Raw genomic sequence first — 21,634 nt, forward strand, 5'->3', positions numbered from 1 at the left:
GATCTCCAAGTTCCATTTGATCCTAACATTTACAGAATTCTCTGATTCTTCTGTACTGGGAAAAGTGTTACAGGGAACAATTATTCATTAGTTATTTAAGAAATACCAGCTAGTTTATGCTGGCTTGCAATTCCCTTTTGCAGATGGAAATTGGAAATTAGAAGAGTAAATCACCCAAAATCAGACAGTCTAGTTTAGCAAAAAAAAAGTTTAGGATATACTTCTACCCCAGGCCCAAGATCAAATATTTCTCCACACAAATAACTATCAAATCCCCTAATAGGTATCTGTAAAGCCTTTCATAGACTTCCAGACATAAAATATGGTAATACATAGAGTACCATAAAGAAAAAGAAATTAAGAATAAGGTGCATATCCAAAGGATGGCCCTACTCCTTGAAGGAGGTTAAAAACACATTTTGTAACTATCAACAGAAAACAGCTTTAAGAGGCAGATGAGAATAAAAATCTCCTAGATATAGCAGATACAGCACCCTCTTTAGAATCAGAAATATTTGAATTTGAATTTTAGCCCTATCATCTATTAGTCATATACTCATGGATAAGTGAGTTAACTATCCTCAGCCTCAACTTGTTCCTCCAAAGAAAGGAATATAATCCTACCTAAATTGTAGGTTCATTGCATGGATTAGAAGAAGGTAAAAACCAACAGCACCTGGCACAGAGAATATACTCAGAAAATGTACTTATGATGATCATCATCTATTATATTTATTATCCAAGGTATATTAGAATTTTCCAGTACTTTCCATATAAAATACATGAAGGAAAACTCATGTGCTTTCCTTAGCAGGTGAGATCTTGGAATGTTATTCATCATTAGGCTTTTAGTTCACAAAGATATCTAACAAACTTGTCATTTTGTTAATAAGTTCCCATCGCTGAATTAAAAAAGAAAACACATCCGCTGAAAGTTTGTTATAGGAGAGCAAAGGGAAAAAAAAAATCAACGAAAAATCGTACACAGACAGGAAAGAAAAGTTGGGGGAAACTTTCCTATCAGTACAAACTGCCTTAAACATGCCATGAATTGGTCCCTAAGGGCTTTCTGCAATCACTAACATATAGAACAAAGGCCAGAAGGAAGTCTTTAAGAAAAGGTTAACTATTTAGAATTGTGTGTCAATTTTAATAACTATTAGTATTCGCATTAAAAGTAAAACTTTTAAAAGAAACATTTTTAAACATGGTGCCTAAAAAGAATAATATTCAAGGTTATGGAGAATGTTGGTAACCAAGACTCATCCTGCAAGGACACGAGGTCAAGGGAGTTTTACTGTCATTTCCTTCTGTATTCAGATTATTTCCCCCTTATTAGGAATCAGGTGACCTCATATGGAGGCTGGAGAAACTGCTGGGAGCCTTCATATGAGGTAATTCTATTCAATTATGGGGGAGGTAACACAACTGACTTAGTAACTATTCTAGAAATCAGTATCATCTAGGTTTAAGGGTAGATTAAGAGGCAAAGACGTAAGAGTATCATCAAGACTGACTCAGGACTAGGGTTGTGCCTCTGAGAGAACATTTGGTTCTCACTCTAGATCACAGCTTCCCCAGAGTGGCTTCTATGCCATTTGGCTTTTATGTCTCAAAGGAGAAATAGTTACTTAGCCGAATAGGGAAGCATGCATTAAATGACGAATAAATGCTTTTAAAAGAATCAAAGAGTGAGTCTTGAGTCATTCTTTCCTAGATCAGAGAACCCAAGATGCAGCCAGATCCTTCCATCACCTTAAGATAAGATGAAAATCCACTCTTTTTGTCTTGTTCCATTTCATTGTTTCTCATATACATTATGAATACCACTATAATATTTATAATTTACTTTTTCTCTCAGTACTTAGTGGAGAAGAATTAAGTAATTTGACCATTATGAGCAAATCATACAATGTGAATGTTTATAAACTGAGAAATATGATGTGAAAGTGAACTCAGACTTTTTTAAAAAGATTTTTTTTATTCATTTGAAAGAGAGAGACAGAGACAGAGAGAGCACAAGCAGGAGAAGAGGCAGAGGGATAGGGAGAAGCAGACTCCCTGCTAAGCTTGGAGCTGAGACATGGGGCCCGATCCCAGGACCTGGAGATCATGATCTGAGACAAAGGCATACGCTCAACCATTTGAGGCACTCAGGTGCCCCAATCTCAGATATCTTCACTAGTGTCTCGACTCAGAATGGCAAAGAAGGAAAATAATTTTAATCTCATCACTGAACTTGGATTGATGAGTTGTAGCATCTTAAAGGTATATGTAAAGAACTCCAATGCCTTGTTTGGGCTCAAAAGGAGAGAAGGCATTGATCAAATAGTAAGTGTGACATGACTGCTGGATGGACAATTAACAGCATAGCATGTACCTGCTTTTTCTGTTCCAAAAGCAAGGAAATGGTTCTGCTCGATGCTATGCTAGTCAACCCGTGTGGTTTGCTGGAGCTGCTATCACACTTTCATGTAACATGAGACAAACAAGCTGGAGGTAGTGATAAAGATGTATGATAGATAATATTTTTTGAGTATAAAACGTAAAGGGCTTGAAATCATGACACATAGAAAACCATCCCAAATCAGTTTAGGTCTAGTTATGTTTATTTATGTATTTATTTATTCTTGGTTAAAGATCTTATTTATTTATTTGAGAGAGAGAGAGAAAGAATGGGAGTAGGGAGGGTGAGAGGGAGAAGCCAACTCCCAACTAAGCAAGGAGCCCAACATAGAGTTAGATCCCAGGATCCCAGTCTTGACCTGAGCCAAAGGCAGACACTTAACCAACTAAGCCAACCAGGCACCCAGGTCTAGTTATGTTTAATCATAAGCAAACAATCATGGTTTGGGCATCTCAAGTAACTCAGTTTAAATATTTGAGGTACTGTCATTGGGAATTAGACTTATTGTGTATCCCTCCTCCCATATCAAAATTAATTAGAAGCCAAGGATGTCAGATGCTTGGCTCAACTCCAAAAATAAATTTGATAATTAGCCTATATAAAATGGAATAATCCAGTTTAGGTGGAGTGATTTTAGAATCACTGAGGGTACTCAAGTTCAGTCAAGATGACCACTTGGCAGGGATGCTTTAGATAAAATTTAAATTTGAACAGACGTCAGAATAACCCAGATGTTTTATGATGCTAGACCAATCACGGGGTGAAATGAATTTAAATTTGAATGTCTTGGATAAATCATGCACTCACCAGTGTAGCAGAGATCCTTCAACCTATAATTTCTTAAGCCCAGCCAGATTTCCTGGGTTTAAGATTTACATCTGCTTGGCCTCTGAAGACAGTGGACTGTGTGGTCCTTGGTTTGGATGAGCTTTAGCATACCCTAGAGCCCTGAGGGTCTAGGACCCCAAGAATAGGCTTTGACATCATCCAATTACTACCCCTTTAGTCTTCTCCTTTACCCTCAGGATAGCTAACGATGAAATGACAATGATGATGGCAATGATGATGGTAACGATAGCAGTTAAATGTCTTCTATTATTAGGTTCATCTTATAGGTGAGGACACTGAGGCTCAGAGAGGTAACAAGACTTGCTCAAAGTTACAAAGCCTAAGACATAGGTTTGTGAAATCCCAAAGTTCATGCTTCTAACTACTGCACAATATCAACCTCCATAAAACACAGTAACAATTTCCAAATGTCTTCTCTCTTACTACAAAGCAAAAAAAAAAAAAAAAATCAAAATAAAATTTAAAAAATCAGTTACTTTCAAGCTTATGTATCTGTTTACATCCTTCCTGTTACTAAGAAAATAAGTTCCCTGAGGTCAGGATTCAATGTCTAGTTATAAATTGTTAAAGTGCCTGACATTTGAACAGTCAATACATGGCAAATATCCTATCCTACATGGCAAATAACCCCTAAATTTCAATGTAAAGGTAGGCACATTTCTATTAAATGAGGCACTTTAAAGTATCTGTGAATAGAACGGCTATAACAGTATCCACGTAAAAAAAAAAAAAAAGATGTACTACTCTGTGCAGTGTTCAATATTGCCATGTAAATCATATGTATTTTAATGTTGTTATACAAATCCACATAAATCATTTGATAACCTAATTTTAATACCATTGAAAAAATAAAAAGAGGGATAATGACTAAGAAAATACCACAGCCTATATTTCCAAAGAAGTGAAAATTTTCATAACAGAGTTGATATGTTCCCACTAATAAATCACTTTATTGCAAATATCCTATAACTTTGAAAGCAACACCACTAAGATTCACGGAAAACCTACTTCAAGACAGGAAATGATAAGTCAAAATGGGGAATGAAATGCAGAGAGCTACTGAAATGCACCTTTAGGTCTCTTTAGTATTTCCTCAAAAGAGCTGCACAGAGTAAAGTAAAAATAGAGTAATACAAACAACTCTTCTTTGGCTACAATCTCTGATTAAATGCACTAGTACTGATTGAGTATATATTGAATTAATCAGTGTTTTCTTTCTGCCTTTTTCCAAGAATTCAAATACTGCTTCCAGAGTTGGGAAAAAAAGATCCTACAACTTTATATGTTTGTCTTACTACTTCTTTTCTAGACCCTTTCTGCTATAAAATCTAAAATAGATTCAATATCCAATGGTGATTCTATAATTGTTCTTCATAACATCAAATTCAAAATATTCCTTTGGAAGGTTGTTTTTTTTTTTTTAAGCAATGAATTTCATATATGCTCCCCACAAAGAAAAGAAATAACATGAGGTTTAGGGTTAGAAAGATTTCTTTTATAAAAAAATATATATTATCTAGGAAGACACAAATTAATCAATTCATAATTTCTTTCCAATGTGACCAAGTCTGTAACTTAATAAACATAGGCCATCAAAGCCAATTTCTGAGAAACCTTGCTGATATAGCTTGCAGTTTAATCATAAAGCCTTTTCATGTGGTTTACTTGGTATCAGCAAGATGATAGAGCATTTATGTAACCATGTAATTCCATTATAATTTTCTATCACTTGTTAACCATCTTCATAATTAGTATTCAATTATGTCATAGTTCAGTAAAAAGCGTTCTGTCAGAACAGTATCTATCAGAATACTACGATGAAAATCTTTAAAATGACATTAGCTCTCTTTGAATTAAATTTTTATATTTCTATCTCTTGTTATATGAAACTGGAGTTTTCATAATAACATACAATTTATGTGGATAGGGCATAACAAAAATTGTTCACTTCTAACCAGAATAGCTTCAATATTGATAAATGTAATTCTTCTTAATTTCACCATGCACACACCATGTAATGGACAAATTATTACTGCCTTAGGTTTTAAATAGTCCTCACTGACTGAAGGACGCTATGGGAATAAAAATGTGGGCTGTAGAAATATGACAACCGGCCTCCCTTTCAAGGTTTATTAACAAGGCAGAGCTATGCACATGTGTGTCAGTGGAATGATGTAGCAAAATTACCTGTTAGTCTTATAGCCTATTTATTAAAAGGCCTATATTCATACATTTATTCTTCAATAAAATATGAAAGTTAGAACTGATTGCCCTATACACAAAACTCTGAAAATAATGCCAGTATGTTACTTTTCTAAGTAAATGAAAAATAATAATTACTGGGATGAGTTAATAGATTAGCCAGTAAAGCCACTAGAAAGTTTTAAGTCGTCTTACTCCAACCTCAAAATTGGCACATATTTATTAACAATCTTATTCATTGTAATTTTCTCTTAAAATAACTGAATAGATTTGATATAGAGCTTATTACATGGTAGTTTTATATAGAGGCAGGGACATTGTTAGGTATCTGCAATCATCTCACTCCCAACCACAAAACAACACAGCAATAGTATCAGCAGAAAGCAAGGTCCTAATTTCACCAGCTAGAAAACTCAGCAAAACTACCAAGCCTAAAGTGCTTCAAGCAGCAAGAGGAAACAGAACACTGGTTTAAATGAACAAAAGGGAACTGATGGTCATTGAGGAAAAGATGAAAAGCAGATATAACCTATGATGGTCACTTAAACACCAATGCCATAACCAGATGCCACTTTAACTCCAAGAATGCATTTAATGACAGAGGAGAGAAAAATTATGGAAGAGGCCATAAAGGTAGGACAATTTTCCTTCAGGTGACCACAGCTTTTGCTATCCCCTTGGGAGAAAAAAGGGGGAAAAAAAATAACCTCTGGCTGGTATTAGCCACAGGTATATCTTAATGAACCCCTCCCAAATCACTCAAACACAGGAGTCTCAGATTTCAAAACTGAAGCAGTGAGGCCCGTGTGTGTATTTGTGTATACATCACATTTTGAGAAGGAAAAGAGGTGTGTGAAGCACAGAGGACTGGTGTTGCTCAAGGTCATTCTCCTCTTGAAAAGAGAAAAGGAAAAAGTGACTACAGAAATGGTGTGGGGGACAGAAGTCAAGTGGCAAGTTCTTTCCACCTGCCTAAAGCCTTACATCAGTTCCCATGGGTGTCCGGACGGCCCTGTTGTTCTGCCCCTCTTGTTGGTAAGCACAAGAGAGACTAAAAGGAAAGAACATTTTGCTGGGAAATTTCCTATTAACACCTGACAGTCTTAACCCATTAGTGAGACAAGCCAGCTCCATCTAAGTACAAGGTCAGTGGACTCAGATCTTCAGACAATCTGTTGTGTACCTCTGTCACTCCAACAAGGAAGAGGGGAAGGGAGGCAGAAATATCCATTTTTAAGCAACTTCTGTATATGAAACTCTGTGCAAGGAGGCCTATTTGGTTTTGACACTCCCAACTGCACAAATGAATGGCATTTTAAAAGATGAACCACACAATGATCTACGTTTAGGCTTCTAAGCACTCAGCAAACAGTTAATGCATTTGTTTTGCCTTCCCCCAGGATGAGGACACAAAGACAAGACTTAACCTGCAGAATAGAGAAAAGGCCAGAAAGTGAAATGAAGAGGGAGATGGAGAAAACCCATAATTTTTCTAGGTACTTATATCTGCACCAGTATTCCTTCTTTCTTGGGTTACCCTCTAAAGAGGTATGCCTTATTTGCTGACAAATATTATGAGTATGATATAGTTTCTGTTGTAATAATATTCTAGAGAAATTTGGGGGACAAAGAAATGTCTTTGTGAGATTGTTACTACACACCAATCAGTTTTCTACCAGGATTTGCTGAGTGATGGGGGAAATACAAATACATTAACTTAAAAAGAAGATAAAAGAAAGGAAAAACCCTCACCTAATTCCTCCCAAATTCCCACTTATTTTTAGTTTTCATTCAGGCAGTACCTTTTTCTTTCTGAGTCTACAGAGAGCAGAGTGTGGATCTGCTTAACTGTTAAAGTCGAATTACCCTCTGTACCCTTTATTGGTTCTCCCTAGAGCTGGAACTTACAGAGCAAATCTACCTGAAGAGTGGCCCTCACTGCCTTCAGGTTTATTGGGCACAGGGGTGGGGGAAGGAGTTGTCTTTTCAGTGGTATTCCAACTGGAGATAAAGCAAGAGTATGAATGACCTAATTAAATCCAGGAGAGCAAGAAGGGAGAAAGAGAGAGGAAAACATGGAAATCTAGGAAAAACACACTTAGTTTCAGGTTTTGAATCCTGAGAAATCATGCAATATTTGAGTACCAAGGCGTTTTTGCAGTCAGCTTTCCTTCTGTGTTCTTGAATATTCATTTACAAGGGGGTGGAGGATTGCAGGCGCAGGAAGTCAGGCAGGACCTCACTGCCCTCCACCCGTCTCTCTCCACCTCCTTCCTCTCAGATCCAGGCCGCCACCTCAGCCATGATGCGCCTACTGTCTGCCAGGGGGTCTGCTGAGCTCTCCCGCCCCTCCCCAAAAAGTGTCAAGGAGGCCCTGGCAGCTGCAATGCCGGAGCCCAGCCCCCAAACCCGCTGCATATACGGCCTTGTAGCACCACCAGCCTGCGAGGGCTGCAGCAGCAGCCGAGCCCATACTCCAGAGGAGTCAAGGCCATCAACGCGCAGGGACCGCAAGAGCAGCTAGCTAGTGGCCAGCTTGTAGTCTGCAAATGCCATCATATGGATATCTATAGAATCGCAGCAAGCAGAGAAAAAGAGGCAGCGCCCCGACACTTTCTAAGCCTCTTTAGCAAAGAGAAACCTCCGGCGCATCTCCAGTCGCTGCTTCTAAGAGCAGGGCGCTTTGCACTCGGCCGGGCCACATCCTCCGCTGGGTGCACCCAGCAGGCAGCTACCGAAGGCAGGACACAAACGAGCACTCCTTAGCTGAATTATTCAGACCGCCTTCACTATGGAATAAAACATTGATGAGACTACTTTGCAAGTGCTTTATCTTCTTAATCCGAATGCTCTGGAGAAAGGAGTGAAATTTCTGCAGGGGGACGCAGAGGTGACAGAAAAGGGAAATAAGAGAATTAAGGTGCAAGGGTAAGGGGCTTTGGAAGTTCCTTAAATTTGTTCTGACTCTGCCAGCCATGGGAATCTCCGTTTTAACGTATCAGACCCAATATGTTAATTAGGCAGTCTCAAATCCACCCTATTCCTTGTAAATCAATGCACTGGCAAGAATTTTCAAAATACATATTATACAGAAACAAGCAAACCAAAACCAATGAAACAAACCATGCCCACACACGCTCCACAACGGAGACAATATAGCTGGAGATGGTATTGGGATGGTGGTTGTGATTTTAGCCTTGCTCCTACAGATATAAAAATGACTTCTTTCATGGATCTATTTTGCCATATCTAAGCAAACGCTCACAGTTAAATACCATATCTCAGCACACACGCCCGTGACAATGAATTCCTTTTCATGCAAAGCAAGTTCCAAGAAAACTCCATTTCAGATTAAAGTCTCCAGATGCGTAATTTACAACTACTAAAGGATCTGGCAAGCTCCTGAACAATAAGGAAAGGAAAACAACCTGGCACCAGAGGCAGAGAAGGGTCAAAATGATCCTTGCCTGAAATGATGGGTGGAAACCAAACACCCTCTTGCACTCCACAGTCTGGGGAGTGTGGGATACCAAATGGTCCGTGGCAACCATAACCTGAAGAAAACATGGAATTTTAATCTCTGGCATCTTCAGACAGGTTCAACATGCTTAGCTTTCCAATATCATCATTTAGGGTGGAGCGTATCCATATTCCCTTAGCTTTCACTGCTAGATTAAGTGCTCAGGTATAGATTTATATCCCACCTACTAGAAATTTTATTACAACATCATGGAGCACCCTTGGATATCCAGCCCTTCCTAATGATTTTCGAAACATTAATAAGTAAAGTAGCCTGCAATGCAGATAAGACACTAGAAACAAGATCAGAAGGAAACTGGGTGAGGGGGGTAGTCATTTGCTTGTTACCTGGTGCCTCTAGAGGAAAAGACGGTCGTAGGAGGACTTTCTGCCCGCAGGTACAATCCCGGCAAGGTGGCTCCAGGTGGTTTTCACAGTCGTACGCGGGTCTCGCTCGTCACTTTGCTGCCCTTTGCCATAGCTCAGCACCCGCATCCTAGGGAGTCCGAAAGGCGGCTCCTGCCACTGCCGCCGCTGCCCGCAGGTCGCGCTGGGTGGGGGATCCGCGGCGATCGCCCCATGAAACCCGCGTTTCTGCGCCCGGGGAGCGGGCAGAGGCAGGGCGGCCGCGCACGCACACACAGACACACTCAAACACACATACACTCACACACTCGCACACAGGCGCGCGCGCACTCGCATTCACTCTTGCACACGCACATCCAGCACAGCACGGGGAGGGAGAAACAAGGAGGGGACCGGTCCTTCTCACGATCGGCTTTGATGCCCACCGGACCACAGGCAGAAAAGAGAGTGGTTTGGCATCGCCTTTTGATCACGTTTCCTTCAAGTTCTCCTCCAACCCAAATCCACGTAATTCAAGAGCTGGTGACATTTTGGTGAGGAGGAGAGAGCCGGGAAAGGGCTGAGGAAGAGTCGGGATTTTGTTAAGCAGTTTGAAAAGCAATCCTTGTTACCTTGTTTGTACAGAAACCAGCTCGAAGGGCTGAACTTTTGGCTTCAGATGATGTGGATTGGAACATAAATATTCTTCTGGCCAAAACAGTAACGTCTAGATGCACGGAGACAAGACGGCTACAAGACCCTCTGGTGACCTTGTCATGTACCTGGAAGCAAGTTAACACTGGAGCTTTCCAAGACTCTGGGTAAAGAGATGCACACACACGGGTCCACAGCCAGGCAGCGGTTCCGAATCCAGCCAGGAAAATGGGTCTGGGCGTCCTTCCTGCTCTTCGAGAACCTGGGCATCGAGGGGGCACCGACGAGTTAACATTTGCTTCTGGGCAGTTGGATAAAAGACAGTCAAATGCATCAGAGAGGCGCGCGCGCACACACACACACACATACACACACAAACATAGCTAGCTGGAGAGCGGCTTACCAAAAAAAAAAAAAAAAAAAAAGCCAAGATAACTTCAAAAGGTAGAAAAGATCCAGAATCTTTTCGGAAAACAGAAGGGCCAGCGGGAAGGTTATGAAAATTTCTTCAGGTCTTTCATTCTTCCTCTCTTGTGAATGTGTGTTTATATTTCCAGAAGGTTTCCTTGGTCGGCCCCACCCCCGTCCAGTTGCGCTTTTTTCTCTTGATATAAACCGACCGTGCAAAATGGATTATATGGGTGGGTTGTGCTCACAGCCCAGAGCTCCACAGTCAAAAATCCTAAGGGAGCAAGCAGCTGCAAAGCCATTCACATCCTCTAGGGAAAAGGAAAAACACGCGCAAACACACGCACACCCACACGCGCGCGCGCGCGCGCACACACATACACACACACACACACACACACACACACGAGTCCTCAGTTCGGGCCGCTTTGCACACTGGCCGACTCCCTGCGCTCCGCTGCACACAGCGCCCCGCCCGCTGCCCGCCGCGCCGGTGCTAGTCTGCAGCTCAGGCGTGCAGCTTCAAGCCCAGGTCCCAGGCTGAGACCCGGGCGGGCCCGGGTCCCTGGCTCCCCGCGGCAGCCTGTTCCGGCAACCGCAGCCGCCCCGCGGGGAAGGACTGCGTCCGGCGCTGCAGCATGGAGGCGGCCGCGGCGGCGGCGGCGGGCGCGCCACCGTGCGCCCAGCCCTCGCCGCAATGACGGGAGCTACCTCGCCTCCTAGACTCAGAGTCAGGCGAGACCCCCTCTGGGGCCACCGTGCCTCTCTCTACCTTCGCGCCTTCGAGCCGGGCATGCTCGAGATTCATAAACCCCGGGCTAGAGGAGAGGGTCCACGAGGTGCCTGGAAATTTCCAGGCAGGGGAAGCGCGGGGGCGTTGCAGGGAGGGGGAGGGGAGAAGGCGGAAAATCTGGAAATTAAAGGCTAACTTCTAGAGGCGTCCCCAGCGTCTTGTAAAAGAGAAATTTGCGGACCACCCACAGCCTCCACGGTTACGGGATAATGCAGTGTTACGGGGTCAAGCTGCGACTGCTAACAGCGGTGGGAAAAGTCATTAGCTATATAACCTCCAGGAAAATTTGAGACGGAGGGCTGCTGACTTGAGGTCTCTGTCACCCGCGATGGCCTCATCCGGGGTCCCCTTAGTAGTAGTAGGTAGTGTTTCTCTTACTAATCAGATAGGAAAAGAAGCTGAAAAGAACATATATTTGAGAAACAATACAGCTCAGCTTTAGGCATTCCAAGTCTCATTTTAGTATGTCAAGGGCAGACAGCAAGCCCAGTAGTTGACATCAGCCAGGCCTGACCACTAAAGTCAGTGGGAAAGAGATCATATCTGAAGTAGCAAAGAGAAGGGTGGTGGGGAGAACGCTAGGCCGGGCCCTGGCGGAGAAGGGTCCAGGGGCCGGCATTTCTCCCGACTCTGCCACAACTTCTGGAGCGTCCCTCCTAGACCCTGTCCTCACTCCTTCCAGTCTGGAAAAAGCTTCCTTCCGGGAACCCCCAGTGAAATTGCGCTGAGCCTTTCTACTGGAGCCTTTCACTTCTTTTTGGAGGGTTCTTCAGCACTCGGTCTTCAGCCCCAGGAGGCCCCCTCCTCGTTTAGCTCCGATCTCGGCTGGCCCAGACACCCATCAGAACCCAAAGAGAAAGGTAGAGTTGCGGGTTGCAGAGGAGGAAGCTGGTTAGGAAGGACTTCTTCCTGGGCTACCTGGCAAAGCCACGTGTCAGTGGCCCCCTCGAATGAGTGCTATAGAATTTTGCTACCCATATTGCTCTCCTAGGCTTTAGCGTTGCCCTGCGAATGCACAAACACTCGCACTGGAGCGCACCCACTGAGCTCACCCAAGCGCGTACACGTGCACCCACGCATAGGCAGGACCACACAGCCGCCTCTTTGGGGAAAGAAGCCGAGGGTGGAGTGAGTGAGGTGGAAACTGCTCTCGTCTCCTTCCTCTGCTCTGCTCTCCCTTTACATCCCCTGGGCTCCAAGTCCGATCCGGGGTTTAAGAATCCGCGCAACCCTTGCCGCTGCTTTGTTCGGAAGGAGCACAGCTTCGGGGCTGCAGTTCCTGCTGTGCCTCTTTCTCCTAGATCCTTTGGCGGCGCCGGGTCCCGGGCTCTGGGTGGGGGGAGGAGTACCGCGGAGTCCGCGCGGGGCCGCACGGTCCGAGTTCCAGAGCTGGAGCGTCAAACACACAGCACAGGGTTGTGCGACGAAACCTCACAAAATAAACCAAAGGGACACCGCTACAGTCCAGGCGAGTCTCCACTAAAACCGCCACTTGCTTCCCCTCCGGCTTTTTGTCCTCCGAAGTATAAGAATTGAGTTTCCGAAAAGTCTACGGCAAGAACCTGCGGCGAACCGAGTCCAGGGACTCCCCGAGGACAGGGATAGAGTGTGCTCCCATCTCCGTTTCACTTGAAACTTGGCCACTTCGGGGACTTCACTGGAGGGCGGCGGAGTTGCACCAGGACCACTGTGAAGCAGCTGCGAGTGAGCACTTCCAAATACTTTAGGACGCGGGGGTGACTCCTTTTTCCCTAAGGATTGTCTCACTTGCCACCCTTCCCTGCTGAGCTGATAGGAACCGCTAAAGTCCGGGAAGTAAAGGTTTGCAGTTGTCCTGGGGACGAAAGCATAGGGAGATGTTGAATGAGAAATCAAAAGACCTTGCATAGCTGGACTAAATAACTTTTCTTTTTCCTTCCTTCCTTCCTTTCTTTCTCTTTCTTTCTTTCTTTCTTTCTTTCTTTCTTTCTTTCTTTCTTCCTTTCTTCCTTTCTTCCTTTCTTCCTTTCTTCCTTTCTTTCTCTTATGTTTCAAGCCCTATCAAGCTCATAAAAACATCCTCTCTTCTTTTAGTTTAGCCTTTCTGCACCATTATGCATTATATTTGAAAGTGCTTTCCTTTACTTTCCCAGTTTTATCTCATTTCAAGAAAGCACTCACTGGTAAAGTATTGTAACTCTCACTCTCCACATACAGTGTTTTTGTTCCTTTCCTTCTTATGGAAGCTGATTAGAGTTTGCCAACAGAGAAGAAAGCTTTGTTTTACTGGGTTGTCAGTAGAAGGTGGCAAGACTTTCAAGGAGAGGATAGGATACTTTTTCCCAAAGGATCTCAGAGTTAACAAAGGGTAATTTTTATTTTTATTTCCTTCAGAGGAAAGAGGGCCTCTGAAGGGAAGAGAGAGAGCAATTTCTGGTTTGCCTATATGGTTGTTGTTGGCATTAATCAGCTATGTAAACTTTTAAGAATCCAAACAAATTCTTCATAGAACAGAGTCCATTTATACATTAGTATCTAAAAAGAACCAAAATGTATTTCAATAAATAAATAATTTAATTCAATAATGAGTAAATAATTTAAATAAATAAATAAATGATTTAATTTTAACTTTTCTCAATATACCTGGCTGACTTCGTTAATTTATCCCCAAATCCAATGTTTATGCCAAATCATTTTTAAAATTATGTCAAGTTTCTCTCTCCCAGATTATTTTTCTGATGAACATGGTCATAAATGTTGGACTGTTTTCCCAGAATAATCCAGCATCTGAAAAACTTGTGTTTTGCCAATTTCAGACAGCAAATAGAAGTGTGAATGTTTTTTCAGTTAATAATAGTACAAGGTAACCTAAGTTTCTGGTTCTATTATTATTTGGCAGTTGAGTTTCTTCTAAGACAGTGAGAGAGGCATGATCTACTCTAAATTTGTTGTTAATAGTTTGTGTACTTCATGAATTTTCTTCCTTCTGCAGATTGACATGAATGATAAATTATCTTTTCAGTTCATTTTTTGTCGATGTACATTTTTAAAATCTTATTTACGGTGAAATTATTTCCACATTGGGTGATAAATCATTACTGTGAAGAGCTTTTGATTCTTTTTACTGATATAAAGTTCTCTGTTAATTAAAGACTAGAAAATGATATGAAGAAAGAATAGGGAAAGACAAGTTTCTGAAATGAAGTAATAACATTAAAAATTAGTTTAAGTGAAATGCAAACATCAAGATTTAAAAAAAATAACTCACAGTTGTGCCCTACATAGTTTTGAAATGTAAAAAGAGGTTTCATTATCTTAGAAATATATTTCTGATGTTGTACCTGCCTATAAAGTTCCAAGGTACAGATTCTGGTGGCAATTAGATCTTACCAAAAACAAAACAAAACAAAACAAAAAACAACTGAACTCTAAACAGAGTTGAAGACCTAGCATATCTCTTTTATAAGTGAACAGATTTCTCATGTATTTTGGATCTTCCAAAAAAATCAAATTTATTTACTATTTAACATTCTAACTAAATACAGAAGATATTTTCCCTTTATTTTTAAATACAAATTCTTTATTGGTTTGTGATATTTTTACTTGTGTAAAGCATAAATTTACTTTTTTTCTTCCTGTTTATTTGTTGTCTTTTTTAATGTTGATGGATGATGATTATGGTATATTATGGGATAAAGGGCTACCGCCTGAAAGCTGGAACTTGCATTAAGACCCCAATAAATTATTAGATGAAAGTGGCCATTTCTTTTACTAAGGAAATTCTTTACTAAAACTTACTTATTAAAACACAGGTGTAATGATTTTTAAAGATTGTATTATAGGCAAGAACTTTTTTTTAAAAAAAGATTTTATTTATTTATTTGATAGAGACAGACATAGCGCGAGAGGGAACACAAACAGGGTGAGTAGGAGAGGGAGAAGTAGGCTTCCCACCGAGCAGGGAGACCGATTCCTGGACCCTGGGATAATGACCTGAACCCAAGGCAGATGCTTAATGACTGAGCCACCCAGGAACCCCCATGGCAAGAACTTTTTAAGAGAATTCAAAGAGAAGGGGTTATTTCAGAGATGAGCATTGCTGGAGAGACAAGGCAATTCTTAAGCATTATTGCAAGCAAGATGTAGATATTGTCTTTAATAGCCATCCATCTCTTTTTCTTCCATTATTTGGTTATGTCCTGGTATCAAGTCCCTGTAGTCTGGTGCTTCCATTTAGTTACCCAGAAGCTCCAAAGCACAACATCCTGCCTAGTAATAGCTAATCCAGAGAATAATTGTACAATGTTGTGAATTATTTTCCTCTTCTTGTCAAAACCTCTATTTAGTCATATTATTAGATGGGTCTAATTAAATTCTTAAGAAAACAATCAAATCATGCTAATTCAAACTACAGTGTCAGTGACTAGTTGTTTACCCACTTCAGAAATATGAAGCCAACTTGATTTCTAAAAAGTAGAATTTCTGCAAAATGTGTTACATATCCAGGATGCAAAGGCACTACTCATTCTTAAATTGGCATACAGAATTTAATGTTAAGTATGGTATTATTTTTTCTATTTTACTTTTTACATATTTTTGAAAATGCTGTGAACCTGGTTTTTAACCTTGGCAGAAACATTTTGGAAGTTTTATATTTATATACCCAGAAATAGTTCCACTTGATTTTCTTTTCTTTTTTTAAGTAAATTCTGTGACCACTGTAAGACTTGAACTCATGACCCTTGACATCAAGAATTGCATGTTTTACCCACTGAGCCAGCAGGGGCCCTTCTACTTTATCTTGATCTTGACACATTACTGTAAAATGGGCCCAGTCATTACATAATTATCTGAAAAACAAATTATCTTAAAAGGTTGCGTTGTTATTCTTATGACCTGATTTGTGAGTACCCAGACTCCAAGTCATATTAAATGGAGGTGATAGCTGTCGAAATTCTGTGGACTTAACTTCTTCAAACTGTATATATTACTCTCAGTTCTAAAAAAACATGATAATAAACTATATTTTAAAAACTTGCTTTTATGCTTTAGTTTTTTACAGTGTATTTTCTAATGTTTATTTTTCTCCAAAATCTGCCCCTGAATTTCAATCAGGTGGCCACAAGTCGGCAGTAATGTGACACACTCATTTGGTTGAAACCCCAGGGTTTGGTTTTCTTACAAACGGCCACAAATTGAGAATTAAGAACTATTTTCTATTCATTTTCTGAAAGTTGTATTTTCATTAAGATAAATAATGTTGGATAAGTTTTATCTATATGAAAAGAGATACATTTTTTAGAACAATTATTTGTTGACATAAAATCCTAAAGCATGATTAGGTAATTTCCTCCTAATCTCTTCACCAGTTTGCTTCTCCTTTAATTATGGTCTCTTGAGGAAACTGAATTACTTCTCATTACTCGACTCATGTTTTACCTCCTAGTCTTTCAGGTCCTTTCACTGACTCCACTTTTCTTAGCTAGGTTGGTGGTAAAGTTCACTTGGATTTATTTCTCAGCTACAGCGCCAGTGATTTCTGTAATGAAAGCAAATCCTTTTGTGATTGTTTACCATCAAACTTTGTTTCCATGTAATGGCCTTTCTCTGCTTGCCCAGCTATTCATTTCATTGTTTTAGCCAGTGGCCAGCACTATGCACTGGGGAGAGAGGAATAACCATAATTCTCTTGGTTTCTGTCCCCACAATAGTGCTTACCATCTAATGCAGCTTATAGACCAACAAGAGGTCATTACAACATGACCTTGCTTTATTTCATAACTATAATTTGCTATTAAGCCCAAATCTTCTTTGGTTAGACTTCTGGAAGACACCTCCATCGATTCCAATAATAGTTTCTTTACTACTGTTAATTTCTTAAAATTATGTAATGAATCACTAATTTTACTGAAATATTATAAATTATCTAGTTTCTCAAAATAATCTTATTTTTATCAATTTTTTTTTCATAAAAGTGAGATTAAAACCTTCAGGAAGATGCCTAAAACATTCTACTGGTATTTTTATTTTCCTTCATATTAAATATTCTATAATTTTCGAGACATACTGTTGTGCAAAATCTTGAATACTCAAGTTGCTGTCTTCAGACAGTATTCATCCTCAAAATGTATTTTAAAAGTTTAGAACTATTTCCTTAAATACCTTCCCCTTTATGAGAGGTACTTTTGCTAGAATGTAATCAAAGAAGCTTCAAACTTATGTGGCTTAACCCTGGCTCTCAGATTGGTTACTATATATATGTATGTGTGTATATGTATATATATACATACACACATGGCCTACGTATGTATAGTCTTTTGGCCATTACTCAGGTTGTTACAAAAATTAAGAAATATGTTGAGAACATGGAAGGTTGGGCAATAGGAAAATAAAAATAAAAATGTTTCATACAGGGTGCCTGGGTGGCTCAGTGGGTTAAGCCTCTGCCTTGGGCTCAGGTCATGCTCTCAGGGTCCTGGGATCAAGCCCCAAATCTGGCTCTCTGCTCAGCAGGGAGCCTGCTTCCCCAATTCTCTCTCTGACTGCTTCTCTGCCTACTCGTGGTCTCTCTCTGTCAAATAAATAAATAAAATCTTTAAAAACATATGTAAATTATTTGGCCTGATTCATTAAAATCCTTAATATTTACATTTGTAGAAAATATAATTATTTTTAAACACTTTATCTTCTTATTGTGTTATGTTGCTATGTGATAATATTTTCCCAATTTATCTGAAATGAATTTGTATATGGGCAATGTTAATTTAACTATTATTGATCTGTTGTATCTTTTGTTACTACTTGGATATGCCAAAAATATAAAATATTCTTATTTTGTGTTAGATTGACATGTTTTAACCCTTTGATAATATAAAATTAGAAACTTTTTAAAAAAGATTTTGTTTATTTATTTGAGAGAATGAACAAGCAGTAGGGAGGGGCAGAGGGAGAGAGAAGAAGACTCCCTGTTGAGCAGGAAACATGCTCTATCCCTGGGACCTGGAGATCATGACCTGAGCCAAAAGCAGGGGTTTAACAGACTGTGCACCTAAAATTAGAAACTTTTTAAACCAAAAAAAAATACATTATTGAACAATTAACCTAACTTACTGATTGTAAGGTATATTAAATACTTTAAGTTGTTTCATTAGCAATAGAATTTAGGAAATAAGAAAGAGGTAGGACATCATTGTGAACAGTTATATGAGGTTGCAACCTTTTTATATGGCTTTCAACTATGTGATCAGCTCTATAGTTAGCTTTTACAGTTTTACAAATGATGACTTGTTACATTTCATGGTAGAAGTTGTTTAAGACTCTTGATTTCTCTAGTGCTGATAAATGTAACCAAAAGGATAAAAACATTGGTTGGCATTGAATTAATTAATTAATTAATTCACTCATTTTCATACTTTATCCTTGAAGAATAGGTTCTTCCTACTTTTTAAAAATATTTATTTATTTGTTTTTTAATTTATTTTAGAGATAGAGAAAGAGAAAGTGGGGTGGGGGAAGGAGCAGAGGGAGAGGGACAAGCCAACTCCATGCTGGGCACCAGGCCAGATGATGAAATCAGGACCTGAGCTGAAGAGTCTGAGGTTTAACCAACTGAGCTACCCAGGCACCCCATGGTCCTTCCTGTTCTTGACCCATTTACTAAGAGATGTTATTGCTCTCTAGTTTCCATTCTTACTAAAAGGGACAATATGTCTTTAAAAAAAATGGGAAGCAAAGAATGTGAGCAAATTATAAAGTCAATAATCACTTAGAACTATAAAAACAATTCCTTATATATTGTCTAGGAATGCTTTTTTCCCCCACGTCAAATATTAATTCTCTATTATCAACAGTATTTTCATACTGTTCCACTGAGGTGTTTGTTTTATACGCTTTTAATAAGATGGAGATAAATGGAAGATTTATCAGAGATAAAAGATCTACAGATGAAAGATTTGCGTAATCCGTTAAAGGTTTTATTTTTCACTTTGGTGAATAGTATAAAGTTTGAAATGTAGTTTTAAACCTGAACTTTGTCTTAAATGTGAAAATGCTCATAATGCAAAAAATAAAATACATTTTTAAATTAATTTTTAAAGATGGACACTTGTTTGATGCACTGAACTAGAATAAGACTATTTCTTTTTCTAGTGACTTCATCTTGGTAATTTTTATTGGATTCACTAGTACTACACTTACTCGTTCATTTAGAAAATTGCCAGTGAGGTATGAGATGGATTCCTTGACCTCCTGAACTCATTTCTACCTATTGTGTTCTGTCTTACACTATGCAACTAGTTTCTCTTTCCCACTTTTGTTATTTAATCACTTCTCGTTTCTCCTTGACAGGAGAATACCATTTTATACGTGAAATGCATGCCTGTTTTCCAACACCAAGCAACATGCGAATGATTCTCTTGGAATAAGAAGAGAATTAGAATAGTTCTTTGAATTATTATGAAAGAGCTTTCTGGAAAATTTTGCAGAAAATGCCTCAACTGGAACTTACAGTGAAACAAATTTGAAGAAAAACAGTATGTGTAGAGCAGCCATTTTTAGACTTCTTTCTATAAATGTTAAAATATTTTTCTTTTCTTTTTTTTTTTTTTTTTAAGATTTTGTTTACTTATTTGACAGACAGAGAGACAGTGAGAGAGGGAACACAAGGAGTGGGGTAGGAGAGGGTCCTGGGATCATGACCTGAGCTGAAGGCAGATGCTTAACGATTGAGCCACCCAGGCGCCCCTAAAACATTTTTCTATATAAAATATGCAAAGTAGTTTTACCCTTATACAGCAAATGTCCAGATCAAGTGGCAACTGTGCTTGGAAAGCTAACTTTACTTTCCTTGAAACACTTTTTTTTTTTCTGTTTTATGAAATGTATAAACACACAGTTACCTTTCTAGATTGTGTTTTGCTTTGACTCTTCCTTATGAAATCTCTCCCACTGTGGTCCATTTGCTATTTGTTACTTGAATACAATGTATCTGTGTCATGGTGTGCCCTAAGAAGCAAATGCTGAAACTGTAAGGCAAGAGTAATGAGTAGCCCAAGAAAGTAAACCATGAATTTGAACAAAGTTGTTGAATTTTGGAAGAGAAAGTGAGCATCATCCACAATATATCCAAGTGTGTGTGTGGTTCCTGCTATGATCCAGTCAGCAAATTTAGTGTTTCACATGCTCTGTAGATCACATTTACACAAGGTGATAACTATTTTTAAAATGTAATGAATGTGAAGACTTAATTTTTGTTTTTCATATTTTCAAATTTAATATTTATTCTTATATCTCATAAATGTTGCAGTAAGATAATAGGAATATGCATAAGATAATGTGCCAGGCTTTTTTCTTAACCATCTATTTTGTGATTTCAAACAGCTCAGTTTCTCCTTTGTTACTTTAATCTTAGAAAGAATCATAGATATAAAACACACATGGCACAGGTTGCTCAATATAAATATAACATTTATTTTTTAAATGTATTTTGTTTTATTTTTTTCTAAGCTAGCAACTGGGTCATGGATAAAACAGAATACCTGACTTTAAGAAACTGCAGTCTGTGAAAATAAGAAGTTGTTCTTATATTTAGCAGTTACCTTGAAAAAGCAATTGACACTTTGTTTCATTTTCTGTTTCTGGTAGTTCTTGTGTTTCAGGTGTTAACAGCATGAACTGATAATGAAACATTCTTGGAACACAATCTATTAGTAGTTACCTCCAAATAAATAAGTACTTGTTCTAACTAACCTGAAAGTTTATTGCATTATATCTTTGATTTACTCAATTAAGAAAATTATTTATTTATTTGAGAGAGGGAGCTAGCAAGAGTGCAAAAGCAGTGTGGGGAGGGGGTGAAGGAGTGGCAGGGGGAGAAGGAGAAACAGACTTCCACTGAGCAGGGAGTCTGACACAGAGTTCTATCCTAGGACCCTGAGAACTTGCAAAGTCAATGATTTAATCAAAATTAAAATCAGATAATTAACATTTACATTAATTCCATATATTACCCCTATACTTTTATATGTATGTTACTGTAACCAGAATGTTTTATTGTATTTGCACCTAGGGAGGGAGAAATTCGTTAATATAATTTAATTTTACTTACACAAGCGGTAAATATATTTTTAAGTAAATATATGTGCTGATGACTAGTGATTACTTTCCAAATTATTCTGTTTATTAATAAAATGTCTTGATTTTTCAAGAACAGAAATGTATAATTAGAGGGGAATTTATAGACTTTAAACATTATTTATTCTATTTATGGCTGACACATAATGTTATATTAGTTTCTAGTGTACAACATAGTAATTGAATGTCCCTATATAATATGCTATGCTCACTACAAGTGTAGCTACCATCTGGAGACTGGCTATTTCAACCATTAATTTTATGTTTAAACACTGACATTCAGAGACCCTAAGCTAAATTTTCCATGCTTCATGGAGAGAAGTAACTAGTTGATTAGAATCAGCTAA

The 21,634-nt window shown here is 39.1% G+C and overlaps 1 protein-coding gene across 6 annotated transcripts in view; it reads right to left on the bottom strand.

Annotated features, from left to right (window-relative positions):
• The window catches only part of LRFN5 (leucine rich repeat and fibronectin type III domain containing 5), a 244,815-nt gene extending 234,421 nt beyond the window's left edge, over positions 1-10,394 (bottom strand). For all 6 annotated transcript variants that reach the window (XR_004384231.1, XR_004384232.1, XM_032871214.1 and 3 more), the window contains exon 1: positions 9,326-10,394. The gene's annotated coding sequence lies outside the window, so the exon portion shown is untranslated. The remainder of the gene's footprint in view (positions 1-9,325) is intronic.
• Positions 10,395-21,634: the final 11,240 nt, after the last annotated feature.

Source organism: Lontra canadensis, unplaced genomic scaffold (genome assembly GCF_010015895.1).
Source record: "Lontra canadensis isolate GAN:19392208 unplaced genomic scaffold, GSC_riverotter_1.0 scaffold42, whole genome shotgun sequence".
NCBI classification, from domain to species: Eukaryota; Metazoa; Chordata; class Mammalia; order Carnivora; family Mustelidae; genus Lontra; species Lontra canadensis.